The sequence below is a fragment of the Schistocerca nitens genome, chromosome 12, assembly GCF_023898315.1.
Source record: "Schistocerca nitens isolate TAMUIC-IGC-003100 chromosome 12, iqSchNite1.1, whole genome shotgun sequence".
Lineage (NCBI taxonomy): Eukaryota > Metazoa > Arthropoda > Insecta > Orthoptera > Acrididae > Schistocerca > Schistocerca nitens.
This window is the reverse complement of record NC_064625.1, coordinates 178122247-178149669: the sequence shown is the minus strand read 5'-3', so window position 1 is coordinate 178149669 and position 27423 is coordinate 178122247.

Sequence of the window (27423 nt, the reverse complement as noted above, 5' to 3'; positions counted from 1 at the left end):
CTCAGCTTCCACATTACTATGATCTGCATTTGCGATCAATGTCTGAGGTTGCTCACAATCAGTACAGTGTCACTATGAGAATGTGATGCTGCGTTCATGATTTTGAGGCTCGCGCGCTGGCTTTCCAGTGTCGTGGCGGAATATAGGCGGACGACTGGGCTGGGAGCTGTGTGTAGCGTGCGTAAAAAGTGAGTTATTTGAACAGGGCTGGTTGAGACAGGTTTGCTATCCAGCGCCGTTATACTGGGCGCGGAAAAACAATTTGACCAAAAGTGCAGGGCGGAAAGATAGCATGAGACATATTATTTTGTGTATGGCAACTAAGGGTCGTAGCTGCATATTTTCTGGGCTACAGGAACGTAATTGAAATCTGACATACGAATGTCTTCACTCAAATGGCTGGTAATTTACAGAAAATGTATACGTAAACACAATATTTGGACTAACCAATCGTCACAATGAGAAAAAGGTAAATTTAAATTATGACTTTCACCTGTATCAGATTTAGCTGACGCACGCTAGACAGCATTGTTTCAGAAATGTAGAAATAACATGTCCAGGTTTCATTTTTCAATACGCATTAAAAGGGCCAAAAGGAACGAAAAATAAGCCACCAGTCAATTAACAAAATTATGTGGAGCAAATGTTCCAACTGACCACGGTTCATGCTGGCATAGCGCCTTAAATACTCAACTGCGACCTCTACATTCCTTCACTTGATGCTTTGGCTTTTGGTCAAATTGTGGTTCCGCACCCTGTATATGCCAGACAATGCGTGACAGAATGTTGGTCAAGTGCTCAGGAGTCAAGTACACCTAACCTTTGGTGGAGAGTGCTAACAAAGGCAAAATGACGGTTGCGTTGGTAGCGATCAGTAACTTTAAAATTCAGCAGACAATAAGTATGATACGTTTGACAAAGGCGCTAAGAAAATAGAGGTATAATACAAACAGTCCTCTAGTAAAGTAGTAAATGTGTAAACGTCGTGACACGAGTGTCAGCCACGCTGTTATGGGGCAACACATGAGACCCTACGGAATCGGTATTATTGATAGCAGAGACTGTGCACCGCTGGTCGATTGCCAAAGCACTGAAAACGAAACAAAACTTTTAACTGATTCGCTCACATCGATCCTATCACCATGCGTAAAGACGGTATTTTTTAATATCGTCTGTGATTCAGTAGTGATCAACGAGAGACTGTTAAATACGGTGATATTAATTTATTTTTTATCTCTATATGTAGCTAAAACATATGGGCAATGACCTAAGGTACCACGCAGACGTCGACCAGAATTCAATATTTGCTGCGATTTTCCACGTAGCCTATTTACTGAGCAGGCAAGGTGAACGGTACGACAGATTCGACGTTTACACCGGACGCAACATTCAGAAGGCGAAAATTTCGGAAACCGCTTTTCTCTACTTATGTTTACATATTAAATCTTGACGGGTTTTGCTAGTCCTTATGACGAGATTCATAATTTTTACGAGTATCGTCTCTGCAATGCAACTGTCCTTGGTACAGCGAACTTATCGGTGTTTTCCTAATATGGAGAGGAGACATTAACAATTATTGGAGGGTATGGATTTCTTACGTACGCCAGTGAAAATATAAGGAAGAGGGGAAGGAGGAGATTGCACGTAATGGCATGCTCAAAAGTACTATCCACGTCCGTTAAAGTGTTGGAAGGTGCTATGTTGAGCGTCCAAAGTTAAGCTTACTGGTGCACGGTTGTGAATTAAGTGCAGATATAAGTTGCGCAGCTATTTGTTTTGCGGCTTTGTGGTACAGACTATTCAAACACGATGGAGAATGGACGGCATACTTGACAAGAGGTTACAAAAATGATAATTTAACGTGTTTCCACAATGTCAACAAGCCAAGTACGGGCCTGTTTTTATATACGACCGGAAAGTGCAGGAGAGCACAGCACCATATCGAGAAAGAAGATGTCGCAGCGATGTAAACATGTCGTCCACACGGCTCAAGCGATCCTTTTGCTGAATCAGGAGACAGAGCGATTAATAATTATATAGTTGGTAGCTGTAGCCAGGAGAGCTAAAACCAGGCGGAAAGATGTCCGCCGTTTGCGTTTTCAAGGTGTATTAGGCGTAAACTAGAGCGAAAATGGAAAAAAAATGCTTCTTTAGTAGGGTCACTCGGTTACAGGGTTGGCGCGTTTCTCAGGGCAGGATCGCTCGTAATGAGTGAGTCGAGAGTGTCGATGTTATGACGTCACCATACTGTCAGCGATAGACGCCCTCCCGAGATCTGAATATATGTAACACCACTGAAGCGAAGGGAACAGTTGATTCTGGGAAGCCCGCCATATTTCTAACATTTGATACTTGCCTAATCTGAGCGTAATATTTCGCTAAGCGTTGTACGCAAAACTATTTGGAGTACTGTTAAAACGAAATATCGAGGAATACACAGATTCCTTTCTATAAGAAAAGGGCTTTACTTTTTCTGTCATCATAGAGGCCGCACAGATCAGATTTCGCAAACATGATTTCAACCTGTACAGTGGCTGTTCTGCACAGCAGTTCGTCGAATCATCTGCTTCCCGACTTGGGGGAACAGCGTCGCAGACGTCGACACCTTGTCTGGCAGCACGGCGATAGTGATGCGGAGACGGAAAAAAAAGGCGATGGACCTTTCTGAATTAATCCTGAACTGCTACTAAAGTTCAACTCGACAAGAGCACGGACGTGGCACAAGAATGCCGTCGCGAGAAACATCGTTCCCAGGTGTAACGGAATGTTCCGGCCTACAGCTGTTTTCACAGCAATTTATTGTAAACGCCGGGCCATTTTAATTGTCCGTTTACGTGACCGTGACGAATTACAGGGCGGTGAAGTAGAAAGAACTGCGATTACGATGATAATCCCAAGGCTTTTCTTAGCAGTAATTCAATGGAAAGAACGTAACATTTCTTACCGTGTTTTCTGTGGATTAAGGGAGACAACGTTATGCCGTTTGTCTGTCCTCCTAAGCAATTAAACTAATAGATAGATTTGCCCCGAGTTGGCAAATCGCTTCATCGTATATCTAGTACGGACGACCTCCAGTTTGAAAACGGAGATTCAGCCGTTGACAAGTCTGCTATCGACGCTTCCTCAGCTCCCAAATAGAGCAGTGCACACACCGAGAGGTGAGTAACATACACGGTAATGAATCACTTCGTTAAATATCCTGATATCAGGTTTCTTTTTTTTTCTGGTCTCGCTACAAACCTACGGCACAAGAGTAACATACTCTGTGTGGCACGGTGGTGGTACGTGCAGCTACGGTGAAGTATAATCTGTCGAAACAAAGAGGTGCTATCAGTTTCTTCTGACCAGAAGACATCGTAGCTTCATATACTACCAATATGTTACCGATTCTGAGTAAACTGAAAGCACCTAAATACTTCCTCCAGAACCGTATCTGCACTGGCTCCAAAACTTTAATAGTAGCTGGAAATTTCGATATTTACGTCGAAGCATCGGTCTGGACGAATCAGAGGAGTCCTATTGTCTGTGTCATGTGAGAAGGCGGCCCAGTTTTCAGCTGTTCTCCTCATCCCCCTCCACTAGCCACTGGCGGCCACTAATATTCATGCTCTTTCCGAGCGGCTAGCAGCGAGTTACAGCAGAGAGCGAGAATCTCGTTCCTAAGGGCAGCACTGTTGCCGCACTTCGCCACAACCGGTCCATCCAACCATCAATTTTTTTCTTTCCTTTATTTTCTTGCAGTAGTACAGCTGTGAATGTGTATCTTGTAAATGTTTAAGAGCGATTAAAAAAAAAGTCATATGACGTCAATAAACGTGAAGTGCATCACAAGCAGGCGAGGCGGATTATTTACATTTATAACTTTTTCAAACGTGAATTTAAAAGCGCGTCTCCTACGGTTGATATTTGAAAGCACAACAATGGCCCCCAAAACCATGTGGAGTCGGCAAAGAACTGTTAAAGCGAATTGTAAAGGGAAGTGTCAAGACTGCCGAAACTGTAGAAACAGTTGGTTTCGTGTCGCCGGAAAGCATCGAAATCGCAAAGAACCTGTAACACAAATGGATAGTTTTAACAATGATGTTTTAAAGAGATCCATATGAATGATGAATGCCTGACATAACAAAAACGTGTTACAATTACGCAGGCTTCAATGGTAAGCGCTTCGTCAAGGTAAAGAATTTTCAAAGTCATTTGTTCCAGATACGTTAAGAAGAGAGTTTTTAGTTCAAACAATTGATATAGGTGCAGCACGAACTACATCCCATGTAAAGATTCACGATACAAGAGAAGCAAGTAGGTCAACAGTGTATTATCTTGATGAAACATATTCCAAGAAGATATGTTGGAAAATTATTGATGGTACTGCCAGTTTTAAATTTCTCATAGGGATAGGTTCTCGGACAATTACGAGGCCTGTTCAGAAAGTAAGCTCCGATTGATTGCCAAATTGAAACCACAGTGAACATCAGAAATGTTTTACTTGTAACAATTAGCTACACCTTTCAGCTACTTCTCTACGTAGTCGCCGTTCTGACTTAGACTTTTGTCATAGCGTTGTACCAACTTTTCAATAGCCTCATCATAGAAGGCAGCCGCCAATGCTTTCCGCCAATTCTCCACGCTGGCCTACACCTCGTTGTCTGTGTCAAAATGTTGTCTTCAAAGACAGCGGTTCATGTGACCAGAGATGAAACTCAGGGGGAGACAATTGCGGACTGTATTGTGGGTAATCTAACATTTCCATTTGAAAACGATGCAGGAGCATCTTCATTGCCCCTGCAGAATGCGGCTGAGAATTGTCTCGAAGAAGAAACAGCACGGCAGTTATGTAATGTTAGCTGCATAGCTTCAGGCGAAATTTCTCACCAGGCCCTCGTACTTGGCGGCAGACACTATTTTCTAGACATCTTTACGCACTCACTGCGAGCTCAGAAATGAGAAGAGCGACGTGATGCTAACTGGGGTTATACTAGAGACACTACCCAACACATCTGTGCAAAGCTTTATCGGATTTTCATAGTCGTTTCCATTTCGCGACCGATCGGAGCTTACTTTCTGAACGCCCCTCGTATTATGCAGGCTGACTCTTCTCGTTTTATTTCTGAGAATAAATCTGTATTTACGTGCAAGTAAAACAGCAGTGACTACCGTTCTGGATGAACGTTGCCAGTCTCGTCATGTGATTCACAATTCTTGTCATACCTCGCGTCGAAGTCGGTCATTGCCAGTTATAATTAAACTGTTACAGAAAAAACATCAAGTACAAACACCTGAAATGTGGATATTTTTGCCCACCTTAAAAATAAAAATAGTAAGCATCGTATAATCTAGACTCGTGTCGATCTTCTGCAGCTCGTTAATTTATACTGTACCAGTCACGTTCACACACGACTTCGTTGCACATGAATGCGGTCACACCATTTTGCGTTTACTCACGTGTCACTGTCATTGTAGCCACATGGAATTAGTTTGGGCAAAGGGTGTTAAGACTATGTGGAAGAAAAAGAAACAAAACATTCAAGGTAACATACAGTGAATCACTTGTACATGAGGCAATAAGCAACGAGGCAACAGACAACATCCCACCTGTAGTGTGGGCATAGTCTGTGTGGCATGCTGAGAAGCTTTAGGAAGAAGAAATTGACAGGGAAACGATGATTGATATAAGACTCGAACCTATCATCATAAATTTAATACCAGATTGTTCGGAAACAGACTCAAACACAAGTGAAGATGGTATTACAATGTAGACTTTGGAACAAAGTAATATTTCTTAGTTTTAAAGACTCACGGCTTAAAAATGTGTTTGTCAACAGATCAGTTGCATACATAATAATGAGAACTTCCTAGCCTTTCTGATTAGGACTTGTATCCTTTTAATTATGCAGACTACAAATATATTGCCCAAGGAGAAGTTAAGCTTCTCCCACCGCATTGTAAACCTCTGTCATTTTCAAGGCACTTACTGGACAGGGCTCTAAAATGACAATAATGGTTACCTGTCGACATATCGGTAGTTTTCGATGTTATCGGTCAGATTCCCTGGAGTTATTCGCAGGTGGAGCTTAATTTTTTGCTTGTTCTATTGATTATCGATGCGGTCTCTCACTGCAACATCGATCGTGTTAGTTTACACTCAGAATGTCCGTTAACAAAGAAAAATATGACAACTTACTGACCATTCTTACGGTAGTCTTTCACATTAGTCTTTTCTACCACTAATTCTTTTTTACACACAGTGATTACACTCAACTACCGTCAAACACACACACACAGACACACACACACACACACACACACACACACACACACACACACACACAGAGCAGAAGCAGTTGTCAAGCAGATATAATGATTTCGGTTTGTGCTCGAAGTTAATTTTGTAGTGTATTAAATTTCTACTTATAATGCAGTTCAAATCGCAATAAATGGTAATTATTGCAAGCAGTTTCAATGTCGTTTTGAGAAAAATGGTACTTCACTTCTTCACAAAACTGTGTCAGCTGTTCTCGAATATTTACTATTTCCCTCGTAGATTTGAACCTATAATACGATGTACCTTGGGCAAACGAGCCTGAATGTTGTCCCTAGCAATGCAGTTCGGCCACGTGGACTTTATTTGCCCACTCTCTGCTGCTGGCACGTGCGCAGTTCTCACCCCCCCCCCCCCCCCCCCCGACACCACCCACACTCTTCCTTTCCGCTCCGCGTCTGTATGCGGAAGCGCCGCCCTAGGTGACGAGGGCTTTAGTGTGCGTTATTCATGGAAATCTTCAGAGTACAACACACGCCTTGTTATGTAAAAGTCAGTGTATCAATGACAGATTAAAAACTCTAGTAGTACACCGTATTCAAGTACAGCAACTATGTTTCCCGTAATTGGGTCACGGTTTTCAAAGGTTATGCACACGTACGATTCGCGCCAATTTCTACAGTTTTCTAGTAAGGACTATTTAACACGACGGAGAGTGCACAGCACATTTGGTAGAAGCAGATATTAATGATAAATTTATTCTCTAAAATGTAAACTTTCACGGCCGGAAATATCATGTCCATTATAATTATCCGGGCTGTTATGCCGTGGTCGGTTGATGAATTCTGAGGTGATTCCCAACGTTTCGTCTCCGACTGCGGGAGACATCTTCAAGCGGAATATTACCGTAATTTACAAGCCCACCAGGAAGATACAGGAATACCTTAGGCCTGCCAAGGACGCTCGCAAACCATTGGAAAAATCTGGAGTGTATAGGATCCCATGCAGCTGTGGTGATGTTTATGTGGGTACCACCAAAAAAACAGTTTCTAAACGTTTGGAAGAGCACAAGGGAAATTGCAGAAGAGGAGAAACGGAACGATCAGCTGTTGCGGAGCATGCTTTCCAGCCAGGGAACCACAATATTCGTTTCGAGGAGACGCAAGTACTAGCGGCCACAAGCGGATACTACGAAAGGCTCTACAGGGAGGCAATCGAAATCGCTAAACACCCAAATAATTTCAACCGAAAGGAGGAGGGCGTCAAATTAAACGGTATATGGATGCCGGTGTTAAAGATGATGTGTACCACTCGTCCACTACTGGGTGATGGCCGCTGTCCGTCGCCGTCGATCGCCGTTGCCAACTGCACTGACGTTTTAAAAACACGTGACGTCACGCCGCGGCGCGGACACGGAATTTAGCGGCAGTCAGTAGCGAGCCAGTGTGTGTGTTGGACTTCCCATCAAGCTACGGACCCCCTTCAAGATGTCTCCCGCAGTCGGAGACGAAACGTTGGGAATCACCTCAGAATTCATCAACCGACCACGGCATAACAGCCCGGATAATTATAATGGACAAATTTATTCTCTGTCGTCATCAAGGCATCTTTGATGTGGCCGGAGTGTGTAAGATGTCGCAGAACTACTTTGCAGAGAAAGATGCAACTACAACGTTAAGACTTTGGCAACAGAAGTTGCGCGTTTCGATTGTCGAGACAGAAATGAAACCGCTGGAAATTTGTGCGTTTGGCACGTGTAGCCCACACTGTTCGAAACGAGCTGTTAGTTATACGCCATTTATATGTTAAAACGGAATAGCACAAGCTACGCAGCGAACGATTTCCAAAATCCATGGGTTGGATGAATGTGCGGATCTAGGCTATGTTGGTCGTCAGATCGAAAACTCTACGAATGGCGAAAATTTTTGACACGACAGAACGTTCCTCTCTAACCGACTATTAGGAATTTACTCTACAAGTAACGTTTTCTGATACATCACGCTTCTCATCTCGATATTGTGTCGGCATATGTACTGGATTAATCAGAAGCCATAGCGTTTCATTCCGTATAAAAACAGGACACTACGGATGTTTCTTATTAAAGCATGATGACACGCAGTCCTGAGGAAAGGACCAGAAAAATATGTGCTTCCCGTGAAACTGACATTTACTCTTCTGTGGAAGCGGCCACCTAAATGAGCCACAGTCCAACAAGAACAGGAATTCTCAAATTACTGCAATTCTGTCGTTTGTGTAAATAAAGAATTGTCAGGACAGTGTTTGAAACGTTTGCTGTCGCTCTACCTGGCCAAACGTAACAAGGACAGTTATCGCATTAACATTGCGACTATTGGAGAAAGTAGGTTAATTGACTTACTACATGTGTGACACTAATACAACAAGATCATTTTTGAAATGAGTAATTGATTCCAGGTGTAGATAATGTAACTGTCTAATCCATTTGGTTCAGAACCTCACAGCAAGGATAGATGCACCCGCTGTGTATATGTGTACCTCTGTGGTCGAACGCACGAAACTTGGTGTGAGTCCACAGTTTCACATGCGCCAACGAGCGGCCTATAACGCAATCACGCGCAGTAAAATAAAGCTTTGGTGATCTTCGTTCTCCCGATCGGCGCCACCCAGCGACACGACAAAATAACACCACTGAAAGAAGCTTTTCCCTGTTCATCGCCTTGTCAGAGAAATTAATTTTTGGCTAGAATGTGGCCCTCCTCCTCTCATGTGGAGTGTGTAAAGACCCTCGACGAATCGTTTTTCATCTGTTACCGTTTAACGAATGCAATTTGTACAAACAGAAGGTGAACAGCTGGATACATTGCCACGAACTAAAACAAGTTCTCACACTTGGGTTTAGATTTCGCATCGATAAAAAACAGATGATGCTGTCAACTTCATTGTTACTTGTTCACAAACAGTGGCTGGTGACATATCCGCTAATACTATGTACGTGATTAGGAGTTCGCCTTGACTTTGCTAGGCAGTTACACGTCTTCAAAACCATGGACTGTAAATACGTTCCACCCCCTACTGCTATTCCTATTCCTCACTACGCAAGTCATCCAGGTGAGTATAACAAACGTATCACATGCGTTAATTGGTTTGGATAAAAACGTTTAGACGGTATTTGTTGACGATTTCTACACGTTTTGCGGAAGATCTTCTCACACAGTCGCCTCCTTCTCGGGACTGTAGAGTAACATCAGCTGGAGGCAGCTGAGGCAGAAGGCCGTCCACGAATGTGTCGCGTGCGAAACAGGAACTGTGCGGATGCGTTAAGATGGTGAAACTGGCCAGCGACTGTCAGTGTGACTCACATGTGGGAGTGGACACGCGTCTCGCAACTGGAGGGATACGCGAGGTTGTGGTGTGGGTACATTTTAAAAATGTAGTCTCTGCGTCAAATATAGATTCGCTCTTATTAAGACGATTAACTCAAGCATGCAAATTTCTCTGTCGCTCTCGTTTACTTCATATAACAGCCATTACTCGCGGGAGAGTTACAAGTGGCAACAATCCGCGATGCTAACAGCAACAATCAGTCGCTGAGGCAGTGACAAAGCTCTGTCAACGAAAAAATAAATTCCACTTATCTGTGTATAATGTTTCGCACTTTCGTTTCAGACAAAAATATTTGCAGTACTGTTATCAACGCAAAACCGGGGGTACAGACTTTTTTAAATCATAATATTGCTTAACGTTTTCTGTTATCAGAGAGGCCACACTGATCAGATTTCGCAACAGTAATTTCAATCGAGACAGCGGCGTTCCTCCAGACCAATTCGTCGAATCATTTACGTCGCAGCCACCGACATGTTCCCTGGCAGCACGACGACAGTGATACGTTGCCGAGGAAAAGGGCGATGGACCTTTTTAAAACAATGTCGAACTGCTACTAAAGTTTTAACTCGGTAAGAACACGGACGGCGTCTGACGCAAGAATGCCGTCGCGAGCAACTCCGTTCCCAGTTGTAACGGAATTTTCTGGCCACAGCAGGTTTCGGGGCAGTTTATTATAGACGCCGTGCCGTTTTAATCGTCCGTTTATATGAACTGAGGAACTACCGAGCGGCGAACTGGAAGGAATTGCGATTACGGTGATGAGGTGAAGGCTTTTCTTAGTTGTAGTTTAATCGGGAGAGCGTAAAATTTCTTATCGCGTTTTCTGTGGGTTGAGGGAGACAACACAATGCTCTTTCAGTCTATTCCCGCAAGCGATGAAACTAAAAAACAGAAAATTTACCCAGAGTTGATAAACTCGCTTCATCGCCTCGTTAGTAAGGGCGACGTCATTTCATGGCGTCTCTGGTTGGCGACCGGAGTTTCAGCTGTGGGCAAAAGTTTGCTACCTTTACTAACTAGAGACGCATCCTTACTTCTCAAATAAAGCATTGCATACACAGAAAGCTGAATAACATACACAGAAATCAATGAGAGGAACTTATTTATAATGATTTCATCGTATTTTTTTCTTTCTGGTCTCAATATATACCTGCGGCACAACACGTTCATAGCGTGTGTGACGTTGTGGTCCACGTAGAGGAACGGTTAAATATAATCTGTCGGAACTAAGAGCTGCTATCAGTTTCTTAAGATCAGAAGACAGCGTAGCTTCATTTGTTAGAAATCTTGATTACACTGAAAGCTGCTAATATTGCCTCTTAAACCGTATGTGGATAAACTCCAAAACAGTAACTGCTAGTTTCGACATTTACTTCGAAGCATCGGGTTGAACGAAACAAAAGTAGTATGCGTCATTCACAGAAATGTGCTGAGCACCTGACACGCTTGCTTATGCAAAGTCATTGTATTAAAAACAAATTAAAGATTCTAGTACTGCACAGTGGTTTTAGCTTAGCAACTGTGTTTGCCCTAATTGGGACATGGTTTTCAAAGATTAGGTACATGTACGATGAGTGCCATTTTTAGTGCAGTTTCCTGCCATGGACTTTTCGGACACGTTGGAGAGCGGACACCAAACATCGTACGAGCACCTAGTAATGATAAATTTCTTCTCTATTCTCATCAGAGCAACTTTCATGCTGATTTGATACGTGTCTGGAATGTGTAAGAAATCACAGCACTACTTGGCGGAGGAGGAAGCAAACTCCAACAAAAACCCTCTGACAACAAAGGTTGTACGATTCTATTGTCGATGCAGAAAAGAAAATGGAAATTTGTGCGTTTGGCACTTGTGATCGTCGTTTTCGTAACGATCGATAAGATGTACGCCATTTGCATGTACTGAGAGTATATTAAAGCTGTAGCAGGACAAAAATTACACGATTCAAATGCTAAAACTTAATAATAGGACAAATCTTTTGCAATGGTTCAAATGGTTCAAATGGCTCTGAGCACTATGGGACTTAACATCTATGGTCATCAGTCCCCTAGAACTTAGAGCTACTTAAACCTAACTAACCTAAGGACATCACACAACACCCAGTCATCACGATCTTTTGCAATATTAAGCGTATCATCGTGAGTAAGAAGACTGTAAGGCCAATCTCTGTCGATGGTAGGGGCTGTATATGTGGTGCTGCAGAGTCGGACACGAATGTGTCCATGTTGTGACGTCACGGCTGTGTATCGTGGAACGTGGCCGGCCGCGATCAGTACAGAATATGTGTACATTTCCTAAAGTAGGCGTTTACATCTGCACATTATGCGTTTCCCGGGCTGGATGGACGGCAGTGAATTATCGGCAGTGCTGAATATGCAAGTGGTTGCAGACTGACACGTGGAACAAAAGTCGAAATAGTTTGCCCAGTCACGGAGCAATGAGGAATGCTTGAACACTCTGTTTGAAAAGAAACAATTTTAACCCAAATGACTGTACAAACCTGTTTTACATCTAACGACCAACATGCATCCATACTTTCAACGCAAGGATTTTTAAAGACATTCTTCACCGCTTGTCGTTTCGACTGTTCAAGCGTGTCACATACGTGGCCGTAACTTTTCCCTGGCTTCACCCACAAGCACAAAACTTTTCGACTGCCATCACGCCATGGACGCTAGAATGTGACATAATTTTCAACCTGATACGCCAGTCTTCCTCTGTTTGCAGTTTATTGGTACTTGAAAATAAAGTTACGCTGCTAGAAATTCTTGAAAAAACTGGCAACAGGTGCTTGTTTTTCTTTGTGTGTTGTGTTTTATCGACACGTCCGCCGTATTCAATGAGGAACACCGAACGACACAGCGTATGCTTGTATAGTCGTGGTGTACTTGAAGAAAGGGAACTCTTCTTTCATCGTTTTAGAGGAAGAACACTTTCTTCTCCTCGTATTAAGGGACGCGAGTTAGTTTCCCACACAGCAGAAAACAGACAATGGAACGCACTAAAGCGTGCTCGCCGAAACCTGTGTTGCAACTGCCGCCTGCTTCTCACTGTTGTCTGTAACAGTCCGAAGACATCGCGTCGGTGGCATCTTGGCTGCTCCCCTCCCCTCCCCCCCCCCCCCCACCGCGTCTGAGTTTCGAGTCCTCCCTCAGGCATGGGTGCGTCTGTTGTCCTTGGCGTAATTTAGTTTCAGTTAGATTAAGTAGTGTGTAAGCCTGGGGAGTGATGACCTCAGCAGTTTGGGACTTAACACCACCACCTCGGTTGCATCTACTACAAATCTGTCATACGACAGTGAATAGCTGGAAGTAACTACGAATGCAATTGAACATCGATAGCCCTGTAACGTTCTTTAATGAATGTTACATGCGTCCTTCATTTCTGGAGTATCAAATGATGGGTACCAAGCGTGAAGCTCGCACGGAAGTGACCGGCACTGAGCACGACGACGAAAAATCTGTTCTCACCTCTCCTGGTGCCGTGACCAAAATACAGCGTCTTAGTTCCATCGTTGCGTTCACCAGAAGTGGTACTGGGAAATCGGTTTACGAAATCCGGTTTTGGGAGCCCCATGTAGGAGGGGGGGGGGGTGGGAGGCTTTGTTACCAGCTGCATAGCACGGAACGAGATGAACGGACTGTGGCGTGGGTGGACGCAGGCGGTCCGGCAGTGCCGACACGGACGTAGACGCCTCGCTCTCTCTGTTGCAGCCGTTCCCTCGCATGCCGCGGGCCGAGCTAGCAACTCAGCCTCATGACCTCAGCGTGTTGTTCGGAGGGAGGGGGAGGGGGGAGAAATGGGGCAGCCGCGCGCCCGGGCTGTCTGTGCGGCCCAGTTGTGGCGGAGCGGCCAGGCGTGTGGCGGCGTGCGGCGCAGTCCCACCTCTCGGCGAGAACACCAGAGGCAGGCGAGGCGGCCGGCCGGCCTCCACTGGGTTACTTGGAAGCTGCGGATGTTATGCTGCTCGCTTTTATGTGGCTTGTCGCGTAACTCACGACGGAACTGCTCGATTGATACGAACATTAGGGATGGCGAATAGTTTGTTAAATTAGCGCGTCGAGTGTTTAATAATTTATTACTCGTTATTTATCGCCTTCTTACAGTGGTTTAACCGCTGATACTTTGAGCGAGAATAGCGTGCAACGAACAGAAAATAGCGCCACATTCAGTCGGGCAGTGTTTCGATGTACCATTGTCGATTCCTGCAGATTTCTCGTACCACAGTTGTTGGAAACGAAAACCACGCGTTCCTGGTTACGTCACTGCAACGAAATAACCAATGTTCGTAGAGGACGCAAGTATGCGAAAACCATCAAACAGTCAGCACTTCGGACTGAGTGAGTTTTAGTGCGACACGGCGTCTTCCGCCACTGATTCCAGCAGCCGTGGTTGTCTGTAATTCTGGACCGCCAGCCGAGAGCGGCTGCAGCTTGCCTCTGTTGCGGCTTGCAGGGCTGACAGAAGTTTATTTCTCAATATTTCGCTTAATTTGGCCGAATTTGAACATCTAAAATGTTGTAAGGTACTCATTCAAAGGTATAACCTGACGTTACGGCTTTCACACAGTAAGAAAAGTATCACAGTTGTAAACTCAAGGCGTGTCGCGAGGTAACGTAACGCACGGCGCTGAAATACGCGAACGTTATTCACCCAGTATTTGAGCACTTCGCGACTTCGAACACACGTTGAGAATAATTTTAAAGAGTTCCAAAACTTTTTCTCGCTTACACGCTTAACGTCAAATATTACAGACGTTAACTCGTCTGCAAAGTAATCAGACGTCCGAAGTTGTTTAGTGCATAGGCATTCCGAATCCTGTACTCCACTCGTGGCGTCATGCCGACGTGCTTCTGGCGATGAAACGCAGCACTTGCGTTTATTTCAGTATTTTTACAATTTTCTGGAATTTAGGTTGTGATGCACGAGGGATCTGTTGTTTTCCCCAACCTACCTTAGACTGAGGCGAAGATTTGCTTTGTTGTTGGCGAATTCTTGAGAATTTATCGTAATGTTTGCGTTTCATGAAATAAAACTTTCTTATTCTCTTTTATCGTTCTGTGACGTCATGTTTCGTTTGTGATTTGCTGATAAAAGAGAAGCGATCACACACCACAATTTTTTTGCTCTATAGAACTCTGCAGCGCTTTGTTTTCGTGTTACTATTTGTTGGGTAAGAGAGACTCGTGTGTCGACGAAGCTACGCAAGGTCTTTGAGACGCGTCGTGTTCCCTGTGGCTTGTTGTGCAGAAAAGTTGTCGCAATCGTGCTTGCGCATTAGTCGTATCTTACGTCACCAAAGAATGAATGATGGTGATTGACTGTCACTTGCCAACTTCTTTATCTGACGTTCAAATGACACGATTAAAATGCAGTGTAAATTTTTATGTGCGGCCTATAACGACGGCAGAATCTAGATTTAATTTGTGCCATTTCAAGTTCAATATTTGCGAGAATCTAGGTAGATTTGTTGTTAGTTTCCGTCAGAGCACTGAATCACGTCGGAATTACATTTGTGCCGGCATTTGCTAATTATATTTGACTGAAACCTATAGCAAATATTATTTCGTTTAGGCAGATACTGTTACACAAGCCTTACCCGTTACTGATGGTAAGTCACTTTTAGGGAATTATCGGTAGCCACTGACGCCAGATTTACCGACACTTTAGCATGATAAAGTACTCAAAATCTTGAAGACTTCTGAAATGTCGTATATCATTTAGACTGCATATCGTCATAAAACGCAAATTTGAGTACCAAAACTATGAAATTGCCAACTTCGCAAACACATAGATCAGCACAGCGACTGTTCAGTTTGCTCGCCGCATCCAATCGCAGCACAGGACGCGTGATGTCACATAAGAGTGACTGTCTTCACACGTGTGGGACGGGATGATTAAATAAAAGTTCCACGAATTATATGAATAATGCGTAACCGGAAATCTGAGCTCCAACTGGTTCTCACTGTCGTGACACTGAAGTGTGTGTGGTGGTTTCCGTTCTTATACTCGGCTGTCACAAAATGTGCAACGCAATTGATGCACCGAATTGAAGACCTGTCCAAAACGTCTCGTGTGTAGCGAGATTAGTAGTGCTGAATTGTCGGGAAATGTGACGTTGACGGATGAAGAGTGGCCGCAGCCAAAACAGTTTCAGATAAAGGCCGCCATTTAATCGCGAATGTGTGGAATTCGCTCTCTGAAGCACACATCGATTGCCCATAATAACGGAGTAAGATTGCTGGTGACTTACGAATGTGTACAATGTTTCTGGGTGCTTTTAATTCTTCACGTGTTCTGTCCTCCAGCAGAATCTTTGACAGTGTGGTGTCTCACACGATACTTGGGCTGGCAGTAACGCTACTGTACCACTGGGTGCTCATAATCTGAAGTTGAGCCACTCACAGGGGTCCAGTGTGGACTGTAACTATTGTATGGCAGCGAAACCTGGTACACTAAAGCCCCCTTGCGGAACCGATTTGCACTGGAAAGGAATTATTTTCAATTTTGGCCACCAAATGGCTCTATCAACGGAAGAAAGACGTATAGAAATGTTTCCATATGTAACGGATTGGCAACGGAACGTGGGCAGGAAGGGTCAAACAAGTGAGAAAGGCAGAATGTAGATCTTGTTATTAACCGCCAGCTGCACAATTTGTTCAGTATGAGCACCGAAGACTTTGATGAGACTTTGCACAACGGCAGATTCGCACTTGGTAACTAAAATCGCAACTGATTTCCTCCGGCGCAAACTGGTTTCGCATTAACGCCTTAGCATACCTGCCAAGTTTCGTTGCCATACGACAATTAAAGACCACAGTGAACCTCGGTGAGTGGCTGCATTTTACTGACGACCACCCAGTACTTCCATGCCTCCGCTGAAGAAAAAAGCGATTCGCCAAAATTTCGCTGTCGCATTTGTGGCCAATTTGGTCATAAATCATTTAGTAGTCAGTCAGTTAAAAAAAATCTGCAGTTCTCTGATTTGCGTCGTGTTTCACTTAAAACGCCAACACTCCTTAGATTCTGCAAATAACAGTCTTCCCAGTACAGGCGGCTGTCTATACTGGAGCAGGTCGCAGCTACCGATAAGGGGCGTCGACATTGCCCCGTGGCGTAATGATATGCTGCGTGACATCATATATACCTACGTATACAACATAACGCAGTGATGTTTTTTTTTATGTGTGAAATTTTATGGGACTTAACTGCTAAGGTCATCAGTCCCTAAGCTTACACACTACTTAACCTATATTATCCTAAGGACAAACACGCACACCCAGGCCCGAAGGAGGACTCGAACCTCCACCGGGATCAGCCGCACAGTCCATGACGCAGTGATGTTCACATAGCTGCTTTATTACGTATTTTTTCTAATATAGGTTGTGGTGGAAAAGTGATGTGTTGCATAGCCCGAGGTCTCGGATGGGTTGACAGGTTCCAGTATGGTTGTTAGTTAGCAGAGCCAAAGAAATGGAGTATTACAGTAACAATAATTCTTGCTGTGTCAGATATTGTATGCACGTTACATTTCGACGAGTGTCTTATGTCCGTTTTGATGTCGTCATGGATCGAAACACAGTTGGAACGGCAGGTTCAGTATTTTTCAGCATTGGGCACAGTTCGTAGCCAGCGTAAACGTACGTTTACACCTGTGTAAATTCGCGTGTGCACGAGAAGGACGCAGCCTTCGCACAAAGAGGCATCGGTGCAGCCAGCCTCGTACGCCTGTTGACACGTGGGTGCGGGCAGTCAACACGTCCCAGGCGAATACAGACCGTGCTGTCCCGTCTACGGTTTTGTTTCGTTTGCTCCGATTTGCTGCGTCGCACTATTAAGTTCTAGTCTTTCGTGCGCTTTCAAATGTTTGTTAACCCATTGGCCGAGTGGCCTAAAAAGGAACAAATGGATCCCAAGAATATTATCGTGCATACTTATGACGCGAGTTATCGGTAACTTCTAGTGTGACTTCTGAATGATACGAGGGCTATTCCGAAAGTAAGGTCCGATCGGTCACGAAATGGAAACGACTATGAAAATCCGATAAAGCTTTGCACAGATGTGTTGGGTAGTGTCTCTAGTATAACCCCCGTTAGCATCACGTCGCTCTTCTCATTTCTGAGCTCGCAGTGAGTGCGTAAAGATGTCTAGAAAATAGTGTCTGCCGCCAAGTACGGGGGCCTGGTGAGAAATGTCCCCTGAAGCTTTGCAGCTAACATTACATAACTGTCGTGCTGTTTCGTCTTCAAGACAATTCTCAGCCGCATTCTGCAGGGGCAATGAAGATGCTCCTGCATCGTTTTCAAATGGAAATGTGAGAGTACCCACAATACAGCCCGTAATTGTCTCCCTCTGAGTTTCAGCTCTGGTCACATGAACCGCTGGTTATGAAGACAACATTTCGGCACAAGACAACGAGCCGTAGGCCAGCGTAGAGAATTGGCGGAGAGCACTGGCGGCTGCCTTCTATAGCGAGGGTATGGGAAAGTTGGTACAACGCTACGATACACGTCTAAGTCGGGTCGGCGACTATGGAGATAAGTAGCTGCAAGGTGTATCTAACTGTTGCAAATAAAACATTTTTGATTTTTACCGTGGTTTCCATTTCGCGACCTATCGGACCTTACTTTCGGAATAGCCCTCGTATAATGGATAATCGAGTTGAACTTCTTACTGCTAATGTTATGAGGAAACGTGCTTTCCAATGCAGTGGTAACGCGTATCAATTACTAATGGCCTTTTGAATAATATTCATGTTGATTTGAGACACACTATATAGTGCCTGCCATCTATCGCTGCATTCTCGAAAACAGCATGAGAAAGTAGGCTGTAGTAAAATTATAAAAATTACAACTTAATTAGAGCAGTCAACCACGAATATGATATGCAAAGTTTATTTACACAAAACCATTGCCGGTTGCCGATTTTCAAAAACAAGGTGTTAGATGGCTTTCAAAAGCTGATCAGTACTTGCGTTAACCGCCATTTAAAAGAATATTCCTTTCTGTGCAAAATATCAAACCTTCACGATCAGTTTTTCTCTGGAGATGTGAAATTATCGACTAAATTCTCCCATGCAAATGACGTCGGAGCTTTGTGTTCGGACACTACATTACTAGATGGAACGCAACAGTGAACCCAGCTACAGATTCAGTATGCCTTAAATGAAATATAAACAGGAAGCAGGATGATTCGTGAGTGGTAACGAAAATGATTGTACATTATCTGTACATGTCATCGATATAGTACAGGCCGATCTGCCCTTTAAAGAAAGTTAGAACAGTTACTGTGGCATGTATCTTGTAATCGGTATTTCAGGTAAGGAAAGGAGCCACTCGATTCTATAAGTAAATTGTCAGTAAGACGTGAATTAAAAGTTAATGAATAGCAGCACTGACAGCTCACCATACCGGTTACAAAACACTATCATACATAAATTTCTCAGCATTGTTTTGCAGGAAGAATAAAGTTATTGGGGTATGAAGTTTTCATTCTTGAGGCTGCACAGAAAGAAGTTCTAGATTTAATTGCGGAATTCAAACACACGCTACCTGTTAACGATACCTGAGTCTTGGTCTATGAGTAAGTCAGTCACGTGCGAAACTGCTTTGGGTTGCATGTTCGTACTTAATGAATAGTGTACTGCAAAGGAGTAATAAAAGTCGGATACAAGCAGGCATATACTCACTATTTACGTACGTCGTCGTTGATTGCTTACGGCAAGATGGCAGATGGTAATGTACGCAGTATAGGTAGTAGCATTGAAGTCACTACATAGTTTTGGCAGTATGTGATTAGTTAGTACAGAAGTGCTACTACATTTTGTGAATGAAATATTAGGCGCTGTGGTGATTAATTGGAGATGCACAGAAGTACTTTTATTCCTAACATTATCAGGAGAATCCTTGGAGACAGGTTTTGTGTGCAAATATTATCTATATAATTAAAATAATTCGTAAATACAACATTGTCAACCTTTCCGACTAATAACTAAGAGAACTTTTGGCGTCACATCAAAACAACAACGGGATCGAAGTCATGAGCTGAGTCGCTCAGTGACCATACCGTCACAGCAACGGAAGACGACACAGGAGGCGAAATACAGGGCTACCAATAAATCATTCACTGGTTTCCAGAATTCTACATTTTCCGAAATATTTTTCACCTCAGCGAGTTTAGACTGTGCGGAACACCTGATCTTACGAATGCAGCGCCTTGTGAAAATGCCGAAAAGGCGAGAGAAGAGTTTTCGTGTGTTGTAATGTGCGGGATATTTGACCAAATGTGGCAGCTTCGGCCGTGGAGGAGGGTGAGCGAGATTTTTGTAGAAAGAAGTCAACAGCAGCGACAAGCCGCGAACTCTGAATACCGCAGCAAAGTGTGTGGAAGACCGTGCGTCGGCTGTTACACTTCGAACCGTACCGTCTGCAGCTCGTACAACAATTAAAAGCAGAAGGTTGCGGCCGGCGCATTCAGATTCGCGCCACAACGGAGGAGGCACTGCAGGATAAACCTCGATGCTGAACCTCGATGCTGATCTTCAGCGACGAAGCAACCTAGAATTCATCTGAAAACTTAATCTCTGCACTGTGAGTGTGGGCTAATGAAAATCCTCATGAAATTGCCGCGCATGAACCACATTCGCAGATGGTTAATGTTTTCTGTCCAGTGTCACAGACAAAGCTTGAATGGGCCGTTTTTATTCTGTGAAGGAACTACGACGATCCGTAGCACGCCACAGTCTCACATTGCGGACATAAACATTTTCAGAGAAATGCAAGGTTGCTTCGATGCTGAATATGAGCATGGAGACGAAATGTCCATCCTCAACCAGTCCGCACATTGTGGCGCAAATCTGAAGGCGCCGGCCGCAGCCTTCTGCTTTTAATAGTTGTGAGAAATGCAGACGTCGCGGTTGGATGTGTGACCGCCGACGCACGGTGTTCCACACACTTTGCTGCGGTGTTTGGAGTTCGCGGATTGCGCCTGCTGTTGACTTCTTTGGACCGCGTACAGAAATCTCGTTCACCCCACTACACGGTTGCAGCTGCCACATTTGGTCAAATACGCCGCATATTACAACACAAGAAAACTCTTCTCTCGCTTTGTCGGCATTTTGGCAAGGCGCTGCATTGTTAATGTGAGGTGGTCGGCACAGTTTAAACTCGCTGAGTTGGCTGTTATATCCATACACCAATCATATTTCTACAAGTAATATTTCGGAAAATTTAGAATTCTGGAAACGAGTGAATGATTCGTGGCAGCTCTGTATTTCGCCTTCTGTCTGTCGTCTTCCGTTTCTGTAACAGTATGCTCACTGAGCGACTCAACTCATGGTTTCGATCCGCTTGCTGGTTTTATGTAATGGCAAAAGTTAGTTCAATTTTTAGTCACATCGGTTGACAATATTGTATTTACGAATTCTTTGAATAACGGAGGCAGATTATCTGTGAAAATATTCCTACAAGAACACCCCCGAAAATGTTTACAAACAAAATACTTCTGTGCCCTTACTATTAATGACCCCCCCATGAACCATGGACCTTGCCGTTGGTGGGGAGGCTTGCGTGCCTCAGCGATACAGATGGCCGTACCGTAGGTGCAACCACAACGGAGGGGTATCTGTTGAGAGGCCAGACAAACATGTGGTTCCTGAAGAGGGGCAGCAGCCTTTTCCGTAGTTGCAGGGGCAACAGTCTGGATCATTGACTGATCTGGCCTTGTAATATTAACCAAAACGGCCTTGCTGTGCTGCTACTGCGAACGGCTGAAAGCAAGGGGAAACTACAGCCGTAATTTTTCCCGAGGACATGCAGCTCTACTGTATGATTAAATGATGATGGCGTCCTCTTGGGTAAAATATTCCGGAGGTAAAATAGTCCCCCATTCGGATCTCCGGGCGGGGACTACTCAAGAGGACGTCGTTATCAGGAGAAAGAAAACTGGCATTCTACCAATCGGAGCGTGGAATGTGAGATCCCTTACTAGGGCAGGTAGGTTAGAAAATTTAAAAAGGGAAATGGAGAGGTTAAAGTTAGATATAGTGGCAATTAGTGAAGTTCGGTGGCGGGAGGATCAAGACTTTTGGTCAGGTGAATACAGGGTTATAAATACAAAATCAAATAGGGGTAATGCGGGAGTAGGTTTAATAATGAATAAAAAAATAGGGGTGCGGGTTAGCTACTACAAACAGCATAGTGAACGCATTATTGTGGCCAAGATAGACACAAAGCCCATGCCTACTACAGTAGTACAAGTTTATATGCCAACTAGCTCTGCAGATGATGAAGAAATTGATGAAATGTATGACGAGATAAAAGAAATTATTCAGGTAGTGAAGGGAGACGAAAATTTAACAGTCATGGGTGGCTGGAATTCGTCAGTAGGAAAAGGGAGAGAAGGAAACATAGTAGGTGAATATGGATTGGGGGGAAGGAATGAAAGAGGAAGCCGCCTTGTAGAATTTTGCACAGAGCATAACTTAATCATAGCTAACACTTGGTTCAAGAATCATGAAAGGAGGCTGTATACATGGAAGAAGCCTGGAGATACTGACAGGTTTCAGATAGATTATATAATGGTAAGACAGAGATTTAGGAACCAGGTTTTAAATTGTAAGACATTTCCTGGGGCAGATGTGGATTCTGACCACAATCTATTGGTTATGAACTGCAGATTGAAACTGAAGAAACTGCAAAAAGGTGGGAATTTAAGGAGATGGGACCTGGATAAACTGAAAGAACCAGAGGTTGTAGAGAGTTTCAGGGAGAGCATAAGGGAACAATTGACAGGAATGGGGGAAAGAAATACAGTAGAAGAAGAATGGGTAGCTCTGAGGGATGAAGTAGTGAAGGCAGCAGAGGATCAAGTAGGTAAAAAGACGAGGGCTAATAGAAATCCTTGGGTAACAGAAGAAATATTGAATTTAATTGATGAAAGGAGAAAATATAAAAATGCAGTAAATGAAGCAGGCAAAAAGGAATACAAACGTCTCAAAAATGAAATCGACAGGAAGTGCAAAATGGCTAAGCAGGGATGGCTAGAGGACAAATGTAAGGATGTAGAGGCTTGTCTCACTAGGGGTAAGATAGATACTGCCTACAGGAAAATTCAAGAGACCTTTGGAGAGAAGAGAACCACATGTATGAATATCAAAAGCTCAGATGGAAACCCAGTTCTAAGCAAAGAAGGGAAGGCAGAAAGGTGGAAGGAGTATATAGAGAGTTTATACAAGGGAGATGTACTTGAGGACAATATTATGGAAATGGAAGAGGATGTAGATGAAGACGAAATGGGAGATAAGATACTGCGTGAAGAGTTTGACAGAGCACTGAAAGACCTGAGTCGAAACAAGGCCCCGGGAGTAGACAACATTCCACTAGAACTACTGATGGCCTCGGGAGAGCCAGTCATGACAAAACTCTACCATCTGGTGAGCACGATGTATGAGACAGGCGAAATACCCTCAGACTTCAAGAAGAATATAATAATTCCGATCCCAAAGAAAGCAGGTGTTGACAGATGTGAAAATTACCGAACTATCAGTTTAATAAGTCACAGCTGCAAAATACTAACGCGAATTCTTTACAGACGAATGGAAAAACTGGTAGAAGCGGACCTCGGGGAAGATCAGTTTGGATTCCGTAGGTATGTTGGAACACGTGAGGCAATACTGACCTTACGACTTATCTTGGAAGAAAGTTTAAGAAAAGGCAAACCTACGTTTCTAGCATTTGTAGACTTAGAGAAAGCTTTTGACAACGTTAACTGGAATACTCTCTTTCAAATTCTGAAGGTGGCAGGGGTAAAATACAGGGAGCGAAAGGCTATTTACAATTTGTACAGAAACCAGATGGCAGTTATAAGAGTCGAGGGGCATGAAAGGGAAGCAGTGGTTGGGAAAGGAGTGAGACAGGGTTGTAGCCTCTCCCCGATGTTATTCAATCTGTATATTGAGCAAGCAGTAAAGGAAACAAAAGAAAAATTCGGAGTAGGTATTAAAATTCATGGAGAAGAAGTAAAAACTTTGAGGTTCGCCGATGACATTGTAATTCTGTCAGAGACAGCAAAGGACTTGGAAGAGCAGTTGAACGGAATGGACAGTGTCTTGAAAGGAGGATATAAGATGAACATCAACAAAAGCAAAACGAGGATAATGGAATGTAGTCAAATTAAGTCGGGTGATGCTGAGGGAATTAGATTAGGAAATGAGACACTTAAAGTAGTAAAGGAGTTTTGCTATTTAGGGAGTAAAATAACCGATGATGGTCGAAGTAGAGAGGATATAAAATGTAGACTGGCAATGGCAAGGAAATCGTTTCTGAAGAAGAGAAATTTGTTAACATCGAGTATAGATTTAAGTGTCAGGCAGTCGTTTCTGAAAGTATTTGCATGGAGTGTAGCCATGTATGGAAGTGAGACATGGACGATAACTAGTTTGGACAAGAAGAGAATAGAAGCTTTCGAAATGTGGTGCTACAGAAGAATGCTGAAGATAAGGTGGGTAGATCACGTAACTAATGAGGAGATATTGAATGGGATTGGGGAGAAGCCTCTGGCTGCTGCTCCTTGCACAGCGCACTGAAGTCGTCGTCAAAGGAGAGGCTCCACGGATGATAGCTCAGCAGGCGTACACTCAACAGCGGCCGCCTGTAGCACACAAGGTGCCAGGTTAAAAGTTAAAAACCTATAACGTATAGTTTATGCAAGAGTGTACAAGTATCCAAAAATGTGTGTGAAATCTTACGGGACTCAACTGCTAAGGTCATCAGTCCCTAAGCTTACACACTACTTCACCTACATTATGCTAAGGACACACACACACACACACACACACACACACACACACACACACACACACACACACCCATACTCGAGGGAGGGCTCGAACCTCCGCCGGGACCATCCGCGCACCCCATGACTGCAGCGCCTGAGACCGCTCGGCTAATCCCGCGCGGCTAAAAGTATCCAGAGCGGATTTCCACTCAGCAGTGGATGAGTAACTTCCTGGCAGACGAGTACTGTGTGCCACACTGGGACACAAACCTGGAACTTTTTCATTCTTTAAAGGATGCGTAGTAACACAGCAAACAATCGCAAATCCATTGGTCTTTTTAGCATTTTAGCGCATCGAGATTTCATCTTTAGATTTCGGAGCACTTGAGTGAGACACCGATTATAACTATTTCGTGCAGGTCATCCACTCCGTTCTGTGCTGCTATATCGTTTTAAGTGGTTTCAGACACATCAAACAGCAGAACTGCAGCGCCTGTCGCAGAATACCTCTTTTCTTTGAAGAAGAATTTCGTATGCATTGCAAGAGAGTGAACATGTGATATTTATGTTAAGGATATGAATGACTTGTTCAAATTAATTATAGATGATTTTAGACGCTGACATGTAGACATGTCTATCATGAGCTGAAGCAAAATCTTCCACATTACCACTTGAAAGTGGCTCAAAACGCCGAAACTGCAATTGTAAAACAATTTTTATAATCAATGGCGAATATGACGTCCTTAAAAAAAAGACATAGAGCTGGGCAGGCAGGAACCGAGAGCCGCCGTCGCAGCCTTCCTTCCGCCAGTAGCTCAGCCGCTGCCTTCCAGCCGTCACAGAAGCTCCCCTGCACGGCTGGCGGGACCAGCGCTCCCGGAAGGATGGGCACTCGGGAGTTGCTTCCTGGACGAATCCTCACTCTGCAGTGGAGAGTGCAGCCACACGGCTCTGACCTGCCAGGGAGTTTCCTATCTGCTTTAGGTGATGTGACATCTGCGATAATTCTCCGTAAAGACTGTATGACAGCTGAAAGAAGAACTCCCACAGGAAGAAGAGCTCTATGGACAAACGTGAATGTACCGTCAGGCAGGTCCACTTATTCAGTCCCTTTCAGCTAATCCGACGGCTATTGACAGCGCGATACGATGACTTAAGCTATTTGAAATCCGTCTTTGCAAATACCAAATATGTGTTTTTATTTCACAATACGTGTTTTACTTTACTCATTATACCCTTACCAGTTGTGGCATTTTTATAATGTTTCCGCTTACATCCGGCAGTGTGCATCCCACCATCTCACACTAGTATGCTTGACGTCCAGAAGTACACGTCTGCTGACGAAAAACTTGACAAAATGACGCTTCACTATTGCATACAAATGTTTAATTGGCTCTGAAGCATTCGCTCGGTCTCGTTTCGTGAGTGGTTGGTGCGGGTTTCTCGTTTGGCAGTGGAAATTATCATACAGAAATTGTTGGCTGTAAAACTTTGTCCTAAGGTCAGTGTTCCGTACATCGATTCGATGCATCTGTGTCAGGTACATGTTGTGATGAGAATGGAGCCCTCAGAATCGGGTATGAGACAATTTTTTTCCTGATTAATCTACGACCGCATTCCCTATAGCTCGTCAACGATGGAAAGTTTCCATACTGCCAGATACAATGCAGAACATTCAGTACTCCCTGTACTCCTTGTAGTATGGTCCTTGGTTATCACTGTTACTTGACAACGACGTTGTCAATTAAAGCATGAAGCTGCATCATAATCAGTTGCGTGTGATGTCTGGGTCTCCAGTTTGACCGGAAAGCTGTCCCTCCCATAAGACATGTGGTGCCATGGTGCTAAGGCTCGCAAATCATTTCCACGCTACGTACACCAGCACGCTGTTCTGCTTGGAGGTACAGTACCACACCTACTGCACTGACAAGCTGGGACTCAGAATACGTCCCGTGATAAAGTTTATCGTTTGCATGCCACAGATCCAGGAAGTAGATGCATACTGACAATGATCTGAATAATTATACTGAGATTTGGTTGGGGAAGAATTTCGGGAAAGGGCTGTTTTTAACATAATGGAGCCGTTCATTCCATAAGGCAACGAAAGAACGGATTTAAATGCAGCAAGGAAGTGAACAAACAATATCCACTGAAACAAGCTCTAAAGAAAATCTCGAAACTTCTGGACAGTTGGGAATGTACTACACAGCTATAATGATACCATATTCAGTTTAGGAGCAAGTGCGTTGCAACACAAAGTGGCAAATCAACAGAGGACGCAATAAATACTCGCCACATGGAGCTGGAGTGTCGACAAGCGGGGCAGACCGCTGCCACGGAAGGCAATCGTCGACAATCTGCGTGCAGAGGCACGGTCAGTGTGCTATAGGCGGCTTTGGCCTGTAGTGCTGGAGCCATTACTGAAGGTATCATGCGAGTCCAGTAATGAAGTGGATTGGCGGAATTTAGAAATGACCGACTGTAAAGGGCGATACGTGAACTACAGAAAGACACGAAATGGTGCGCTGCGTGGACTACGAGGGCGGTAACGAAGTTCCACCACTGCCGCTGGAGCTCTGTGACCCCCTCCCCTCTTACATCTCCGGTTTTCGACTTTGTACTGACATCCAACAGAAGATAAACACGCTGGGTCGTATGAATAAAAAAGACGACGTTCTCTGGAGAAGATTCTCGGAGCAAAAGGACATCCACTGAGAAAGCTCTTACGAGCAAAACATTCGAAGCCATAATCTGTGACGAGAGGGTTCCTTTTTCTCACTAGCTCTGCTCCCTGCTGAGCTCTCGGTGTGTGTGGTCTGCCGTGTCCGGCACAGAAAGCACGCGCAGTGTCACGTGTCATTCAGCTCGCTCAAACGGGCGACATGTCTGGAACCGGCATCAGTGTGTTCAGGCAGAGTTGCACTACGTTTCATTTTGTTTATTTTATGTGCGGCAACAAATTATTAAGACAACTACGTATACAGGTTACGAAAATGCATTTTCTTGAGATGTTACCGAATTTACAACA